Source organism: Crocodylus siamensis, chromosome 3 (genome assembly GCF_052110815.1).
Source record: "Crocodylus siamensis isolate JL-2025a chromosome 3, ASM5211081v1, whole genome shotgun sequence".
Lineage (NCBI taxonomy): Eukaryota > Metazoa > Chordata > Crocodylia > Crocodylidae > Crocodylus > Crocodylus siamensis.
This window is the reverse complement of record NC_143397.1, coordinates 101,696,206-101,715,149: the sequence shown is the minus strand read 5'-3', so window position 1 is coordinate 101,715,149 and position 18,944 is coordinate 101,696,206. Positions and strand designations below refer to the sequence as shown.

At 46.9% G+C, this 18,944-nt stretch overlaps 1 long non-coding RNA gene and 1 pseudogene across 1 annotated transcript; both read left to right on the top strand.

Moving 5' to 3' along the window:
- The first annotated feature begins 241 nt into the window (after positions 1-241).
- LOC149868595 (uncharacterized) lies at positions 242-2,427 on the top strand (annotated as a pseudogene).
- A 5,169-nt stretch (positions 2,428-7,596) lies between these two features.
- LOC149868594 (uncharacterized) lies at positions 7,597-16,970 on the top strand. Its single transcript, XR_016441009.1, has 3 exons — positions 7,597-7,643; positions 8,570-8,626; positions 13,201-16,970. It is a non-coding gene; the product is annotated as an uncharacterized LOC149868594 (long non-coding RNA).
- Positions 16,971-18,944: the final 1,974 nt, after the last annotated feature.

Sequence of the window (18,944 nt, the reverse complement as noted above, 5' to 3'; positions counted from 1 at the left end):
AGTAATAAAATATCAATCTATATTATTGAGGTTTTGACATTTGCTCACAACATGGAGATATTTATTTATTTATTTTCTTTTAAACGAAGAAAACCCCCAAACTCACAGGACGTTCTCGGAACTAAGATTCTTTGTTAGTTATCTCATTTTTATATTTTTATTTTTAGGTCTCAGCATCTCCTTAGTTGGCTGGGTTGACAGAAGCCAATTTATTTATTTTATTTTTTGAGGCGACCGCTTGATGTCTTCTCCAGAAAAGGTAAGTATTATGTCTCTTATAATATTTAAATATCAAACATAAACTCAAACAGCATAAAAAACAAATACGGTTTTGTCTTTTCTTTTTAATAGGAACATCTCAAAGAGAATAGGTTGACTTCACCTTTAAATGCTTTAAATGTAGCTGGGCTTGTTGTATCTTTCAGCTTTTTTTTTTTTTAATTGAACTCTCACCTGACCCAACTTTCCTTTTTTTTTTAAATCAAAGATTCAATAACATTTTACTTGTTATCATAGTTCTCTGCCATTTCCTCCCGTCTTCTCCTTTGCTCCTCAATGTTGAACTGACTCCAGGACCACACTCTGGCAAAACCTCTCTCTCTTTCCCATTTTTTCTTCTCTTTTATTCTACCTCCTCTAGGAAGACATTGTCTCCCATCCTCTTCGGCACACCCAGGGATGCCTCCTCTCCACAGCTGACAGCCGACTCCTCTTGCTTCTCTGCTACCTCCGTCACACGTCTACGCCCCTCAGCATCTGGATCTATCCTTTCTGCGCTCCGCTTTCGGCAGTGTTCCAGGTGCATCGAGCAGCTGCTCCGGAAGCGCGGCTTCCTCTCCCCGTCTCTGCCGGCTCTCCCACGGCCCCACTACTGGCTCTCTCTCTTCATGACACTCCACATTCAAGAAAGCTTTGTCTCTAAGCACCTCTGCATTGAACAAGAAAGGGAAGGCAGCAAATAAAGACCAAGCAGCAGTACATGGCAAGGCGAAAAAGGGGCAATAAATGGCACTTAGTAGAAATTAGGAAGATAAAGGGCTGAACATGGGCAAGAAAAAAGGAAAGGTAGGAATTCCAGTTTGGCCCTATTCCCCAGGAAAGCCCATGAGGAAGGCTATCAGGTTCTATCTGGAGCAGAGTTTAATCCTGTACAGTCAGTGGGAACATCTACACATGCGCCAGACTGTACAGTTGTTACTGTGCAGTCATTTAGTATTTGCTTAAGCAAGAAACCAATGTTACTGCACAGTCCCAACACTCATTTCTGATGCTAGTGCACAGTAGCAAACAAGCCCGCCAGCACTACATCACCATAGCGACAAGCTATGACAACACACTGGGTGCATCTACACGAGACACTAAAGCCTAAGCTGCACACTGGAGGCATCTTGGGAGACCGGGACAAAGTCTGCATCTTGGGAGACAGGGAAACCAACAGGGGCTGGCCTGGCTGCAGCAGCTGTGCCACCGGTGGTGGTGACTGTCAGAGCCTATTCACACACGGGGACCAAACACTAAGGACCACAAGAAACATTCATCCTGGCCTTGCCCAGTTTGGGGCACTTGTCTTCCCTGGTCTTCAGACTGCATGTCAGCCCTTCAGAAAAAAAAGCAGAGAGAAGCAATGCTGCTCCCAGTTTGTTCTACTCTGACCTTTTCTGTACCGGTTATTCCTTGATTTCCTATATTTATTCTGTTCGATGAATATCCCACCCTATCCAAAAGGCTCTGATGATACATGTCACTTTTCATTGGGGGGCTGTTATTGCTTATCCTAAATGTTTGACTTGCACCCAGTAGACAGCTGTTGCCGTGTAAAGAAGGGAGAATGAAGGAATCAACACATTTATTGTCCTTCCTCATTTGTTTCTGCTGCAGAAAAACAAGACCAAAGAAGTGAATGATGACAGCAGATCACCAGGACGTGTGCAGGGAGGGAGTTGAGGAGAACCAGCCCCACTGTTTCCCCACAGTCACCTGGCCTGTCTCCACTAAGAAGTAGGTCACTATCTCTAGGCAGAGAGTTTGGGGAAGAAAATATTCCAGAGGCCGAACCAGTAGTGTTACCTCCTCATGAGACTGACAATATTTCTAGTTGGAGCAGGTAGAGAATGTGCATGGGAGATCTGCTTGAGCATCCCATGCAGAATACCAAAGCTGAGAAGTTTCCTCATAGGCAAACTTACTTTAAATATGAATCAACAACAAAAGATGGTAAATTACAAAACCCTCTCATTAGGGAAGATATTTCTGACTTTAAATAGGATCACTATAAAACAGGCATGTTGAGAAAATCCTTTTCACTGAGCAATGTCCAGGGAAGTATGCTAAGGTCTGAGGAACCAATACAAAGGGGAAGACAAATTTCAAAGCAGCTTCAAGTCCCTGAACTTGCACAGTCCACATCAGAGGGCATCAGGAAGCTGAGTTACTAGACAGAAACTCTGGGGCTCAAACCTACATCTCTCTTGAACACAATAATCAAGCCAAGGGCAGTTGGCTCCAAAATAATTTCCCCCCCCGCCCCAGATTGGCAGGCTGCTTGCAAGAAATCTCTTCTTTGCATCATGCAGAAAGATATTTCCTGAAGAGGAAGTACCACAGAAGGCAGTGCAGGGAGCTCGCAGCAAGCCCGTGCCAACATATGCAACTGAGCCTCAGCCTTTGCAGTCACCAATCAGTATTTCTGCTGATGTTTTTTTGAAAGAAATATGTGATGAACCAATCAGCAAAATGGTCCCTTCCAATATCTACATGCTGAGGATAGTGCAGTCTCTGGAACTGATCCTTCACATATCAGCCCAGAAGAGATTGATTCAGTGTTAGGTAAGCTTGTGGCAGCTATAGATGAAGAACAACATCTACATCCAGAACATGAAGAAGTTAATTGAGTTGTTCTTGGTATTTCCAGGCAGGTTTTACAAAAATCTGTTGTAAAACCAGAGGAGGTAAGTGGAAAGAATAAGATACGGGGCAATCCTATTTTGTGAATGTCATTTTGCTTCCAACTAGATCTTTTGTTAAGATGCTCATGTGGCATTGGAAGCTCATCTACTATGAATGCTGAATGCTCTTATAAAGGTGGTGGACCATCTAGAGAGCCTGCAGTGGGCCATCAGTGTGGAGGACCCTCACTAGCTGAGATTCTGGGTTAGTGGTCAGGAAATCTACTAATCTTTAATCTACTCTCTTTTGAAGAAATCTGTCTGTGGATAAGCAGAGGGCTGGAACCCCTTGGGTTAAGCATATGGACAAAACAGCCACAGCTCTCTGGTTTGCTTACTGATGGTGGAGACTGATTCCAAGGAAAACAGATCTTACGATGACAGGCTGAGAGCCATGGGGCTCTTTAGCCTGGAAAAGCGCAGGGGTGATCTGATGGCCACCTAAAGTTTATCAGGGGTGAACACCAGGATCTGAGGGAACGTCTGTTCACCAGAGCGCCCCAAGGGATGACGAGGTCGAACGGTCACAAACTCCTGCAAGACCGTTTCAGGCTGGACATAAGGAAGAATTTCTTTACTGTCCGAGCCCCCAAGGTCTGGAACAGTTTGCCAGCGGAGGTGGTTCAAGCTCCTACACTGAACACCTTCAAGAGCAAATTGGATGCTTATCTTGCTGGGATCCTATGACCCCAGCTGACTTCCTGCCCTTTGGGCAGGGGGCTGGACTCGATGATCTCCCGAGGTCCCTTCCAGCCCTAATGTCTATGAAATCTATGAAACCCAAAAGGGCTGTTCGATCACTAGGAAGAGAACACCATGTGTGGCAGTCATAGGGGCTTTGCTTCTCCTGAAAGGCTTGGGTCAAAACTAGAGACTGACAAGTATGGGGGCTGTGGGATGGGTGTCCAGAGTGATGAGGATGGTTTTAGGAGCTTGTCCTCTATAGAGCTGCAACACTTATCCTCTTTCAAAGTAAAGCACAGAAGATATGTAAACGATTATTTTGCTAAACCTAATTTCTGACCTTTGAATGACTCAGACAATGGTTGCAAGATCCTACTGCTAAGTCCTGCTGCCCAAAAGAAGGATCTCAGGCATGGAGTGTAAACCAGGCCATGAGTGCAGGTAAACCAGATGTAAAAACAGCGACAGGTAACCCAAACCCAGTTTATTCAGCAATGCCTGGGATTGAGTAGTTAGGCCACTCTTTAGCCAGTCTCAGAACTTGCTGGAAGTGCTCTCTGAGCTCCCCAAAGCATACAAATTGGTCTGATTATCCCAGGCCATTGTTGAGCCTCCAGCTGTTGGTTCAATCCTGCCATTCCTCTGTTGGCTCTCCAACATCACTGGGTCAAAATCTTTCTTTTTAGAACTGACCTGCTTTCACTTTGCTTCAGTTCTGTTTGATCCATCTGTCCTGTGAACAGCCCCATATCAACCCAGATCTTCCAGCAAACAAGAGCAAAACACCCAGGGCTATGCACACTGTGGGTTTCCTGGTCTGAAAATACTCATTTGTTTTCTTTTAACAAAACTTGTCGTTGTACAGTCCTGATTTTTCTGGGTTGATCAGCTGAAGTTCATAGGATGGATCTGAAAGCAAGTCTAAAAGGGGTTTGGGTTAGTTCAGTCTCGTTAGTGACCTGTAGGAAAAGCTAGGTTAAAAAGGGTTTTGAGGAGGTGTTCTCTTCAAAAGCTTTCTCTTTGATTTCAGGCCTTCAGCAGGACCTCACCTGGAAAGGTGCTGAAGCCTGTGTGGATCACTGGGAAAGCTGCCCAACCCCAGGTGGACACTCCCTGCACAGCAGGCAGCCCACCACACAGAGTGAGAAGGGAGAGGAGAAGGTTCAGGAACAGCTTGAAGCACAGCAACAGTGGGAGGAAGAAGAGGAGCTGCAGCAGATAGAGGAGACAATTCAACTTGAACCATCTCTGTATTTGGGGAGCCCGTTGACTTCATCCATGGGCAGTGAACAATTCAGGTAACTTTCTGACAGTACAACAAGAATGGGAGCTGTGCTGGAGTGGGATCACCGGGGGCCCTGGACAGAGCTGCACCTACATTAGACTAGGTTTAGCATGAAGGTGTGCAGGGCTCTGTCCAGCTCTGCTTGCTTCTAACCAGACCTTTTCACTGCTGCAACACAGTGGGACCAGCCTGTGAAAGTGACTCTGCACTTCCATAAGCGTAATTTACTCTGCCGTGATACGTGCTTCCTTCCCATCCCCACATCAATCTACACAACCACAGCTGATGGGAGGACATGTTCAGCAGAGGGGCATTAGAACAAGGGCATCTCTCCCAGCTACATCTGCTGCACATCCAGAGTCCATTAGGATAACATGCTCAAACTGGGTGCCACAGCACTGCGGGGTGCCTTGAGAGCCTTTAAGGGGTGCTGCAGGGGGCCACACAATGTTGGCACTTGTAGGAGCAAAAACATGATTCACAAGAGAACCCCAGAGATTTCCAGTAGAAATCCAGAGTGTTTAAAACCGTGCTGGCCTATTGCAGTCCTTCAAAGTTCTTTGCAACAGAAGAACTGCCCTAATATTTGTCTGTACTCAACCAAATGAAGACTAAGAGCTTGCATTTTCTGAGGGGTGCCTTGAGCCTAACAAGGTTGAGAACACCTGCACTAGAGAAAAGGTCCATACAGGCTGCCTCGAGCTGGAGAACCAGGCCCCATATATGCACTCCTGCCTGTCACGCTCAAGCCCAGCAACGAGTGCCGCCAAGCACTCTCCTCGGGATCTGGGAAAGCCTTGCATGGCCCCTGGCCATGTGGTGGAGAAGCCCCGTCCCCTGTGAAAAAAAAACCTGCAAACATTTTAGACCAATGGGGGGCTTAAAAATGGGGCTTGTCATCTGGCCTATAAAGACTGGGGCGGAATTTTCCACCCAGCAGAGCAGGGAGAGCAGAGCAGCGTGCAGGCACCAGAGCATCCATCGCTCGCTCAACTAGCTAGACTAGAAGCTGGAGCTTCCACCGCTCGGTGGGTAGGCCTGGCCAGCTTCCCACGGCTTCTCCGATTTCCAAAGTAACAGGTTTGCAGACCGGTTCGATTTAATTTCGGACGTTCCACGTATTTATTGTTTTCGCCCTTACCCAACCCGAGATTCGATTTTTCGTCCCTCACCCAAACCGGAATGGATTGATTTGCTTTAATTGTTTTGGATCCCGCGATTGTCTGTCGTTTGTTCGTCCCTCTCCCGAGCCGGGATGGGACGCGCAGCCACATTCAACACTGGGTGGTGTGTAAATAAGCGGATCCCTGATTCTTTTGTTTTCGTTATATCTGTCCCTTATTAGGACTGGGACTAAACTAAGTGTAACTGCCTGCACAGCCACATCTGCATCAGTGGAGCGCATGTAAGAAAGGAACTAAATAAAAGAAAATATCTTGGAACTGCTGCGAGTCCGCCTCTCCCTCTCGCTACTTAACATCAGGGGTAGAACCCACTGGGGCTACAGCCACAGCCTGGCTCGTGCCCCGCACACTGCCTTGCTGCTGGGCTGCAGGCACTCAATCTTGATTCTTTCTCCCTCCATAAGGCTTTTGAGGACCTGAGGGTAGGCTTTGCCCAGAAGTCCAAGTTAGTTCAAGAGACCTGTGAGGCTGGGGGCTGGTCGTGACCCCTCCAATCTTTTCAATGGCTTCCAACCGTTTAGTTTGAAGCAGTGAATGTTTCCAGATGTCAGAAGGGGAGACTTGCTGGGTGCATCGGTCCCAGCACGCAAGGGCATCACTAGCAGCACTGTCACTGGAGCAGTACTGGGCCTGACATGCAGGCCACAGCAGGTCACACCTTTGGTTTCTCAGCTTCTGATTGCAATACAGTTATGACACAGAGGAAGCCCGAGGACTGGTCTGCCCCTGCGTACCAGAAGGACATTAATTGGCATGCCCACTTTCCCAGGAAGCAGCAGACGTGGGTCCTAGGTCCTGCTTACCCAGAAATAGTTTGAACCTGCATCATTTTTTCCCAAGATAGTGCTCCAGCCACTGCGTTACTAGGCCTTGCCAAGAGCTTTCTCCATCTCTCCTCTCTAAGCTTGCCCCCTTGGCAGCCGAAACAGAGAGGTAAGTGGGGATATGAGGTGGTCCAAGGTTTTATCCTAGTTCCAAATGCAAAGAAGCAACCCCTGTGTTATGTAGCCATTTCAGCCACCAAATGTTAAATTAAAGGTGCCGTGGCTGGTTCAAGGGGTGGTCCTATTCCACCATTGAGAAGTAGAATCCCAAACTGCGTAAGGGTGAAGCAATGGAGTTACACATGTGAACGGTACACAGGACTGGGCCTAAGAGTCCATTGCAGAGACAGAGCTGAGAGATGAAGTGTGCCACCCAAGGCCGTCCAACAGATTAGTGACAGAGTCACAGGCAGATTTCCAGACTCTAGATTCCCAGCCATGTAGTATTTCAGCAGGACAATGCGCTCACCTCTGAGCAGCTGGATGTGGTCAAGAATCGGTAAAGCTCTATCAGTGATTTTTCATTGTTTTTAAAGCACTGACAACATGTTCGGCACAAACCAGTGTGGTGGAGAACCAGAAACAAAAATGAAAAATAGTACTGAAATGCTAATGTTATGACCCTTTACTCTTGTTTGTCTCTAAATCCAAATAACTGTTTCCTTTTGTTTGTAGTGAGAATGTTGAAGAACAGCACCGGCACTGGAAGCACAGACAGCAGGTGAATATATGAGATTTGCATTTTTTAGGGTTTTATTTGTTTCCCTTAATGTATTTATAATTGTCTGTAATTTATTTAATTCTTGCATTCCTTTAATCTCAGTGATCATTTGGATGGTGAAACACTGTCTCAAAAATATAGTATTCTAGAGAATAGTTATGCTACCAGTGTGGGGGATTTCTCCAGAACAGACTTTCCCTGCCACAGGAAATCAACCTTAAAAGGAAACTCTTCACACCTGCCACATGGTTTTCATTTTGTGTGGCAATTTGCTGCACCAACTTTGATAAAGAGACACTCCACTAAAAGCCTGCAAAATGAATCCAAAGTTGTACCTAATTTGTGGGTTTGGAAGAACCAGCTCTTTCATATGGATTGCTGTGCGGATTGTTGTTAGGAAAGCACAATCGGGCCCTTGCTTCCATGCACCCAACACTATACAAACATGCCCCAGAAGTAGCACCAAAACACATCAAAACATAGACAAAACTCAGAAATAAGAGTGCATGCACTAGATCTTCCTATGCATTGGACATATCTGTGTGCTTCACTACTGCACCAGGGATTACCACAATGAGGAAGGCAGCATGTGCTCTGCATAAACTGTCCCTCCCCTGAAATTCAAGTCAGGTGGTGTGTGTGCATAGTAGGCTCACCCAGGACCTAGAGCTGACTGGATCCAGCCAGCACCACACAATGCACAATAAATTGCATCAGTTTCGCAAGGCAGCATGCACAGAAGCAGGCATGGTGTCCCTCACTGCAGCACTCCCTGCTGGGATACAATGCAGCCTAGACAGGCCCATAGGAACAAAAGTTTGCAGGACACTACTTTGCAGTGATACTAAAACAACATCTAAAACTTCAGAAACGGAAGTGGAAATGAGTCCCAGGTGAGCAGACTGTGGATGTGTTTTTGTTTACAGGGATTTATACTGACGTGCCAGGCCCAGGATACAGAAGACTCTTTATACACGTGTGAGGTAAATATCTTGTAAAACCTTCAGTAACTGATCCCCAGGAAGTGGCCCACAAAATGTCTCTTGGCTCCCCCAGTTGACCTCTTGTATTTTGCAGGCTCTTCACTATTTCACTTGGTTCCAATATCTGCTCTGTAATCTGTGGCCATGCATTGGGGTCTGTTCCCCAGCCCAGTTACTCTTCCTCTTAAATCTTTGGCTCCAATCTTGCTATCCCTGAAGTCAAGTGGTATTTTCCCACTGGTTTCAATGCGAGTAGGAATGAGTGTTTTTTCATAATATCTACCCTATTGTTTCTTTTACTCCAACCCATCATGTGTTTTATGCCCTTAAAAACTAGTTGGTACCTGTGATGCCTGCAGTCTTTGTAGGCTCATACCTTGCAAACTTGAGTGTGTGCATAAAATCATGGACTTCACATAAAGTAATACCTTACCTTAGAAATCATCATTTAAGAAGGGTATTGAAATCTTTGGATGCATTAGAATGGCATTAGTGAGCTCATTACTGGATGCTGTTCATGTTCAAGTTCTCATGTTCCCACTATATAGATTGTTGATAACCTAAAAATAGGATCATAAAAGGCATACGAGATTTAACTTAGGTCTAGACACCCTTCCTCTGTGTGAAAGACTAAAGAAGCTCTATTTATTCAACTTAAAAAGAAAAATGGTTTAGCAACAATTTGATCATGAGCTAAAAGCATCTCTGTGTAGGGAAATTTTCTAATTGGTAACGGCTCTTAAACCTTCCAGCCAAAGGCAGCAGAGGATGCAGTGGCTGAAGGATGCAACTGGACAGATTCATTCTAGGACTAAGGTGCACACCAAATGGCACATTTCATTGGTCAGTGTTCATGTCCAAGAATTGCGCAGGTTAAGCAATACTTCCTGACCTGGGCTTTGCAAGCCCTGCCACCCTGGACACACACAGAGAGGTGCAGAAAGGAGCTAGCAGAACTCTCTTGGTAGGGAATGGAGGGTGAACAGCAAAGGCAGTGGTAGAGCAACGAAGTGTTTTCAGGGGGAGCTAACAAGCACAGCAGGAGTAGGCAGGAAAGATATTCCCATTGCACAAGGAAAGGAGAAGCACAGGGAAACTGCAAAGATGTTATGAGGAGGAGAAAAAACAGTGGAGGCAGGGAAGGGGCTGAGCTGGGGCTCCTGTATAGAAGATAGTTCCACTCTTGAGTTCAGAAGACAGGACAGACCCAGGGCCCTTGTTCCATCCACTGACTCGGGCTTCACCTGGTCATTCATGGCACCACCAGGAACTGTGGCTGAGAAGACGGCCCCACCACCACCGCCTGCCCCTCATCCTGTGGCTGTGTAATCCTGAGGAGCACAGATCAAACAGATCCTGCCTGACTCTTCGTTTTTACTCTTTCCATGGATCAGTTGGAAACAATGTCTGAAGATGCTGGAAAGAAAGATCCTCCCATACCAGAAGAAATGGGGGTTGATACAGGTATGTATGTGGAAGTGACACTGGCTTAGTTAGGTGATGTACTTTCAAGGTCATGCAGGAAGTCTGTAGCTAAGTCAGGAAGTGACTCCAGGCCTCCTGAATCCTCATTCATTGACCTACCCAGAGACCATCATTGCTGCCCTACCTACCATCTCCCATGCAGCACTGCAGGAAAGCGATAGTTCATTCCTGACCTTCAAGCATGAAATCTGCAGAGCTTGGCCACAGCAGAGGAGCCAGTCAAGCTGGTTATCAGTGCCCCACCCCAGCACACCTTCACAGCACACATAGCTTACTCCCTCTGCTCGTAGACTCCGTTTTGGCTGAGTGATTGCAAGACTGGACTGGAAACTAAAAGGTATTTCTCTGTACAAAATCCAATCTGGTCCACAGGAGAGGTTTGTTTGTTAAGGACATTGGACTAAATAACATTTGCAGACCCTTGCTTTATACTTCTATATTAAGTGACTGCTCTCTTTTCTACACAACAGCTGCTCCCAGGGTTCCCCAAAAACGGTCTTCCTTTTTTAAGATCCCGAATGCTCTGTCTAGAGTGCATGCTCTCCTCTCAAATTGGCTACTATGCTGCAGGAAATGTTGGAAAGTCACACCAGGGATTATACCTCTATGCTAAATTGTTTTAGGCAAAGTAGGAAAAATGTAAGTAGATTTAGGAAAAATATGGTCTGGTAGAGGCCGGCAATTGTACTTTGCGATCGTTTGCAACTTCATTCTCATGTAGTTAAGCTCAACAAAGAGGGCAGACAGAGAAGGCACACAGGAGGCCTACTCCACAGGAAGAAGGGAAGCTCCTTTTAGGATGCATTATTCAGGAGTTAAGGTGCATCCCATGATGGCATCTTTGTGACCAGGTGTAGCTGGTTGTGAGGGGGCCAGGACCCCGCGGGGCCCGGCCCGAGGGAAGAACCCTGGAAATCCGCCCCGTTTCCGGGCCAGGACCCGGAAACCCGGCGGGGAACTTAATGTGTGTCGGAACCTGAACCGCGCCGGCGCGGGACCGGCGCGGGAAGATAAAAAGGAGACGCTTACCCGCAGAGAAGGACGGAGGCTCCACCCGGAGCCCACTCCAGGAGCGGCAGAGCCACGTGCGGTGAGGCCGGGAGACACGCGGCGGGAGCCGGCGGCAGCGGAGCCAGGAGCCGCGGACCTGCGGACGGTGAGTCGGGGAGCGGCGGAGCCGGGAGCCTTGCGGCGGGGGCCGGCGGCGGCGCGGCCGATACCGGCGGAGCCGGGAGCATCGCAGCGGGGGCCGGCAGCGGAGCAGCCAGAAGAGGCGGAGCCGGGAGCCCCGCAGCAGAGGCCAACCGCAGAGCAGCCGGCGGAGACGGAGCCGGGAGCCGCGCGGCAAGAGGCAGCGGCGGCGTCCCGGAGGGCGGCGAAGCCCCACACGACCCTAGAGGGACCAGTGGCGCAGGAAACTGCGGAGGCAGCGACGGCCGGAGGCCGCGAGGACTGGAAGGTAACGCAGACCCCGGGGGCCACCGGGAAGGGGGCCACCGACGGGGGAACCCTTCTGCAGCGACTTCGGGACACGTGGTCGCGCAGGACGACCCGTGGGCGGGGAAGGCCGGCCGTGGAAACCCCGCTTGGCGGGAGACATACGTACGGGGGTTGGGATAACCCCAGACCTTAGGAGCCAGCGGCACCAGGGGGACTAGGTGCCGCGGGAACACCGGTGAGGGTCCGGCTGGGGAAGGCCCCCCTTTCCCACCGGACTGGGACTCTACCGAAGGAGCCCCTCACGGAGGCTCAACCCGGAGGGCCGGGCGAGGGTGTAGGGGAGGAGGAGCCCTCAGGACCCCTGGACTTTGGAGGTACCGTACCCCACGTGGACCGCCAGCTTCCCGGCACGGGTGAACCCCATATTTTCCATCAAGTCGTGGCAGGCGAGAGCGGCGAAGCGGGACGGTCCACTGAGTACCCCTCCTCTCCAGGGGACATCCGGGGTTCGGGGTCCCACGGCACGTGGTACACCCCCAACCCTTACACTGGTGATTAATTTGCTTCCTTTGAAGTTAGTCTAGACATGTATAATGGTGCCTTTTGGAAGAGTTGTCTAGAAAGCATGAACTTACAACCTGGTGACCTAATTAGAAAGTGTAAACATGAATGGTTGATTGGATGAGTGGCGGGAAACCAAGTCTCTTTTTCTCAGAAGTGAGACACCAGGTTTGACTGACAAATGAATGCTGCAGTTTGGGTTGATTATGATAGGAGATGTGAATGATGGCTGGGTAGCAACTGGTAGTGATTGATCAACAGAGGCTGTTGTGAGATTAGGTGACTGAGAGTATAAAAGGTGACCACTGACCAACTGAGTGTGCAGGTATGGGCATGTATGGCAAGAGGTTTGTGAGGTCTTTGGTATGTACTTGTAAGTATAAATTTGATTGTCTTGGCTGGCGAGTGTATGTTGTGTGAAGACACCAGAGATTAGTGATCTCTGGGGCAAAGTACAGCTCCTTTGGAAAGAGTAGAGCTGCTGCCCAGCTAAGCCCTAGGGGGCTCCAGACTGCAGTGCCTTAGTGGCTTTTGTGACTCTGTACTCATAATCACTAAAGTACTGTTAGTTAAGGGGCTTGCTAGAGTGCAGGTCTAGTGGCGTAGCATCCCAGAGAGGATTGATTCCCATGGGAGAAGGAGGACAGTATCCAGAATACAGTCGACCCTTCTCGACCAGACAGTGCTTATTGAAACAGTCCATGTGAAACAGCCCAGTATGGCCCATCAAGAAGGTGGATGAGGTAACTTGGCATCTTACCATTGTTTACCACACCTTAAACAAGGTAAGTCCTGCGCTTGCACCAGGTGGTAGCACAATATCCTGAAATCATGGTAGCAATTCCTAATGTGCTACGTGGTTCTCAGTGATTGACCTGTCAAATGCGCTCTTTGCTATTCTATTGCATAATCAGTCATGGTATAAATTTGCCTTCACTTCTTGGAATAGACGATACATGTTCACCCAACTGCCACAGGGTATCATAATGCCCCTGTGATCTGCCATAAAAACATGAATCAGATGTGGGATTCACTTTATGATCATGATCGTACTAATGTTATCTTGTATGTACATATTTTGGTCACAGGTACAATGGAACCAGACTGCCTAGACTGAACAAGAAGAATCCTGGGAATAATCACAGGATTCAAAGTCAATCCACAAACAGCACTGGGATGAACTTGGATTTAATCCAACAATTGCTGATCTATCCAGATTTGCAAAAGTTATTAGTGAATAATGAACAGCATGCAAACCAAACAAAGGTTGAAGTGAAGCACTGTAGAGGCAAAGGTGAGACCTGTGTCATGGTCTGTATAGAGATGCTGCGAAGCAGGTCATGCTTTGACCTTTGTGTGACCTATTCGTCAGAGGATTACATTACCACCTGGGAGCCTGCCCATAACAGTGTCGTGCACAGAAATGGTGCTGTATGCTATACTTAAATGGGGCTGTGAGCACCAGGACTACAAAAGGGCAGTGACTGACAGCTCAAGTGTGTTTTAGTGTGTTGTGTGTGTGTTTGAAATTCCTTTGTGTGAATTGTACGTAGCCGCCTTATTAGATGGCCTTCAATTACCTGTTGCTGTTGCTATTATTAAATGTGTTGCTCATCAGTCTTCCCAGGATGAAGTTATGTGTGGAAATACTCTGGCTGACTCGGCTGCTAGAGCTGCAGCCCTTTCACCCCCTGAGGCTGAGCAATTGTTCCTTCCTCATACCTGTGAGCAGTCTCCTATAGCAACTCTTCATGACGTTGCACTTCTCCAAGATCAGGCTGCAAACTCTGAAAAAGACACCTGGAGACTGTATGGGTGCCCATTATACCCCGATCACCTTGGCGCTACCCAGATGGCCGCCTGGTTGCACCCAAGATCTTACTTCCCTACCTTGCTCTTGTGTACCACGGAGTGGCCCACGTGAGCAAAGGGGGAATGATTGCAGCTATTCAACCTGATTGGTACGCTCCAAATTTCCTTTCCATCGCTCAGCACTACTGCAAGGCTTGTCCTGTGTATCAAGCCCATAATGTAAGCAAACCTGTTAAAACTAAGAAAGCCCATCCTCCACCTTGACGACCATTTGTAAATATCCAAATTGACTTTATACAAATGCCGAAACGTAGTACTTGTTACAGTTTGCATGTTTTCAAGTTGGATTGAAGCCTACCCTGTAGCAAGGGCCAACACTAAAGCTGTCACTAAAATTCTTTTAAGGGACCTTATCCTGCAATTTGGAATCCCACTTACCATTAATAGTGACAGGGGATCTCACTTTACTGGGCAAATTATGCAAGAAATATGTAAAGCCCTGCAAATTCAACAGAACTTTCACTGCCCTTATCAGCCACAGTCAGCAGGCGCTGTGGAAAGACAAAATGGGATGCTGAAAAATAAACTAGCAAAAATCTGTGCTGAGATTGGTTTGAAATGGCCAGATGCTCTACCATTAGCATTAATGAGCATGAGATCCACTCCAAATAGGAAAACGACTCAGTCCTGATGGGGAGACCTATGCGACTTCCATCTTCCTCATTCTTACCGCCTTCTCAGAACAATATCCACTTAGCTGATCATCTTGTATTACGGTATTGTCAAGCACTAATGAAATGTGCTAAGGCCTTTTGTTCACAGGTCTAAGAAGCTTTACTCAGAGAGCCTGAAGAAGCCTGCCATTTTTTGCAGCCACAAAATTGGGTTCATGTAAAAATCCACCAAAGAAAGTCAGCTTTAGAACCCCGCTGGAAAGGTCTGTTCCAGGTTCTTCTCACCACTAACACCGCAGTAAAGTGTTGGGGTCTATTTCACATCACACTGCAAAAAGACTGTTCCTTCTGACGAAACCAAGGATTAAAGATTAAGACTCCAGGAAAAGAGCCCATTAATAACTGAACATGGAGTCCCTCCTATTGACTGTGTGCATTGGACTTTTAAACTTGGCACATGGGAATGTGTTTTTGTCTTTAGTTAACCAAATTAGAATAGATTTAAATGTCTCTCATTGTTGGATATGTAGTCATGTCCCTATCCATTCCACTGGAGGGATACCCATGATACCGGTACCCCTGAATGCGACCCAGATGTCAGCTCCTTATTCAGATCTCCAGGGAAATAAAAACCTGGCAAGATATAAACTGTAGCCAAGCTAACTATGTACAACTAGCGTCCCTGGAAAGTTTTGTTGGACTTGGTTCTTGGATACCCAATTACTCTCCCAATTTGCTTGGATTTTCAGGTTACTATTCACAATGGATGTCGGGTCCACGCTGCAATGATACTGATAGCAGTGGGTTTACTGCACTAGCTGATCACTATTTTGCATGTGGAGATAAGACCTATAAAAATCTCCCTTCTGGTTGGAGGAAAACATGCTATATCTCTGCAGCATATCCTGCCTTCACTATTAGATCTCACTTACCTAAAGGAAGAATTCGTAATGTTCACAAGATTATAGAACATCAAAGGTTTTGCGGTATAATGTTCCCCAACTATGGCACCGGCTTAGCTATGTCCGAAATAAGACAAATTGCAGCATCCCTACAGAAAATAGCTAATGCTACTGCCATTGGTTTCCATGAAATGAGTAAAGAAATGAAAGAAATGAGACAAATGACTCTACAAAGCCGAATTGCCTTAGATTATATATTATCTAGCAAAGCAGGCGTGTGTGCTCTGATAAAAACAGAATGTTGTGTTTATATACCAGATGCTTCTAGTGCTATTGAGAACCAGGCTGAAATTATTAAAAGAAGCTGCTACACTGCACCAAACCAATCAATGGAGTCTTTGGAACTGGTTTGGCAGACTTGGGACCAAATTATTTTATATTGCAATCATGGTCCTGGGGTTTATTCTTTTTCTACAGGTACTCCTTTTGTTGCTACGCAATTGTAACCTTAGTGCATCCTGCAAAGACACAACAGATATGTTTAATATGATGATGGTCAATTGAGTTAGTCTCACAGCTGTTCCGAAGGGAGCACTGAAAGATACTCTACCTAAGAACAAGTCTCACTGTGCCTCGAAGGATGCATAAGTCAAACTGTTCGCCCATTAGTTCACTCGCAGTCTGTTGCCCAACTCATGGTTACAAAATCTTGTTGGTTGTACTATAAGTACAAAAGTTTCCCCCCATATGCCCTCCTGGAACTTTCTTGTTCAAACCAGCATTTTTCCATTTGTCATATCTTGCGTCAGTTGACTTGTTAACGGAAACTTATAAAAGCTTGCTTCAACTCTTTGCTGGTGTAAGGCTTGGTGTCCTCCCCAGCAGCTGCTGTTAAATAGAGTCTCTGACAACTTCGAAACCAAACACAAGGTGAAGCATGCTTCTTCCACACCTGCAGTGCTGTTGCTATAGGGAGAGAGCCAGTAATTGCTCTCTAGGGCCACTCGCATGGGACTAGTATGACTGCTAGTGGTGTATTATTATTTTTGTACAGTTATTTTTGTTCATTATTGTTGTCATTATTGCTATTGAATATACTTTTGTCATTGTTGATACCTTTACCCATGCATCTGTGTATTTTAATTAACCCTCGCCAGCCTGTGGCCAAAATAGTTTGGGCTGGTCACATAATTAGCAGCCACCTCCTTTTCACTGGAGCAGAGAGATTAAAAGGATTAATGACCTTTGGGAGCATTATTTTTCTTGCTGTAACACTGTTAGAAATGGACTATTGTTAGAATATTGTTAGAAATGGAGTGTTGTTAGAAATGCACAGTTTGCATCTCGTACCTGATTAGAAAAAAGCACTGCCAAGGACTTTTCTTTCTTAGCTAGCTTTGCTACAGTTTTTCTTATGCTAAATCACTCTCCCTCCCCCACACTCCCCCTGGTTTTCCCATGCAGATTACAGAAGCTGGAATTCAACTGACTGTGCCCTTAAAAGGGGGAGGGGGATTTAAACTCTTGGTGACCTAAAGAACTTTCTGAGCATGTGCAATTAGCTGATGCATATTCACCTATCCGCCCTGCATACTTAAGTAGTTAATTATAATATACATGCGATGGATGAAGTGACGTGGTCACATACATGTTTGTATGAACCAGAAATGAGCTGTAAGAGTTCCTGTTTCTGCACACGTGCCCAGGAGGGAAGGGATAAAACCCAGCTGAAAAAGTTCCTTGGGGGTTCGGAGTAATCTGAGTCCTTTGACTCTGCTCCGACCCTATTTGCAAATACACCTTTTGTGCTACTAATAAGTGTGTGTCTGAGATTTCTTCGCGTGTGTGCTTCCAGAGAAACGAACCGCAAATTTTTGCAACAATTTCTGGCGAGCCAGCCAGGAGTTCTCGTGGACTACCCTGAAATTCAGTGACAAAACCGCCTCCGGCACCACGGGGAGTGCGCACCGAGCCAACTTTTTGGGCTCGCCCGTGGGTTTGAGGCATGAGTCGGGATACTCGGGAAGTTAAAGACTCCTGTGCAAATTTTTGGTTTCTGAGGACGCCAGACACACACTCCGGCATTCTGATCGAGATCTCTGGGGTATCTGAGTGAGTATACGAATTCCCTTGCCCAATTTGGTCTGGGTCCAAGAACAAAAGACGTGTACGATTACTGGGAGAAATTTTGGCCGGGTTCTCGTTATAAATCGTCTGTTGTTAAGGATCTTTTGGTATTTGGTGTGCGTTGGGTGCACTCTTGTGGGCAATGGGTGCGGGTCACTCCCGTGTAGAGAGCCCAGATACGCCTTTAGGATGTATATTATGGAACTTCAGTAAATTTGCAAAGCAGGCAGATTGTGGAGTGAAGATGAAAAAGGGTGATTTAATTAAGTTTTGTCAACTCGAGTGGCCAACATTTGGGGTCCAAAAGGATCCTTTGTAGTAAAAGAAGTGATAGCTATCCATGAAATAGTTATGCAGAACGGATATTGGAATCAATTTCCTTATGTTGATTGTTGGTTGTGGGTGGTTCAAAATCAGCCACCTTGGATTAAGAAATGCTTAGTAAAATCTCATGTGATGGTTGTTAAAGGAAAGACTCGAGGAGGACCGCCTGTAGTCCCTGAGTCTAATGAGGGGGGGAACTCTGAATTGACTGAGTATCGGACCCGCTCTCCGGTCACCCTGTCAGGTAGCGAGGATGAATCAGACACCTCCTCGGGATCCAGTCCCTCTGCACCACCGCTCCCTCCCTCAGGGAGACTACCACCGGCGTATCAAAACATACCTAATGATTCAGAGCGTGAGCCTCAGCCAAGTGCCCCATCTGAATCAGGGAATAAGGGCTATTATTTGCGCAAGACTGTAGAATCACAGCCGGTGCTGAACTGCCCGATGCGACAGGTTATCGGAGAGGGGGGCAATGCAACTTTTGTCTACACCCCATTTAGTACTTCAGATTTATTTAACTGGAAGAATCAGAGCCCCTCTTTTCGTGAAGACCCTGAAAAGATGAGGGACCTGTTTCGATCTATTGAGCAAACCCATCGACCCACTTGGGCTGATGTCCAGATGATACTCCAAACCCTCCTGACCCCGGAGGAAAGGAGATTAGTGTTGGGGACGGCAGAGCGCATTGCAGCAGCCAGGGTAGAAGCAGAGGGAGCTGCTGGTCGTACCTTGCGTGATACCTGCCCTGTTGAGGAACTGAGATGCGATAATCATACTGCAGAAGTAAGAGAGCTGAGTGCACGGTATCTGGGGATTATAGCGGAAGCAATGGGGAAGGCAGTGCCTTGGGTTACTAATCTGTCTAAATTGTATGAAGTGAGACAGGGAAGAGAAGAGGATCCCTCAGCTTTCCTCGGGAGGCTGTATGAGGCGTTCCGCAGGTTTTCGGACCTAGATCCAGAAGCCCCAGATAATCAACGCATGGTAAAT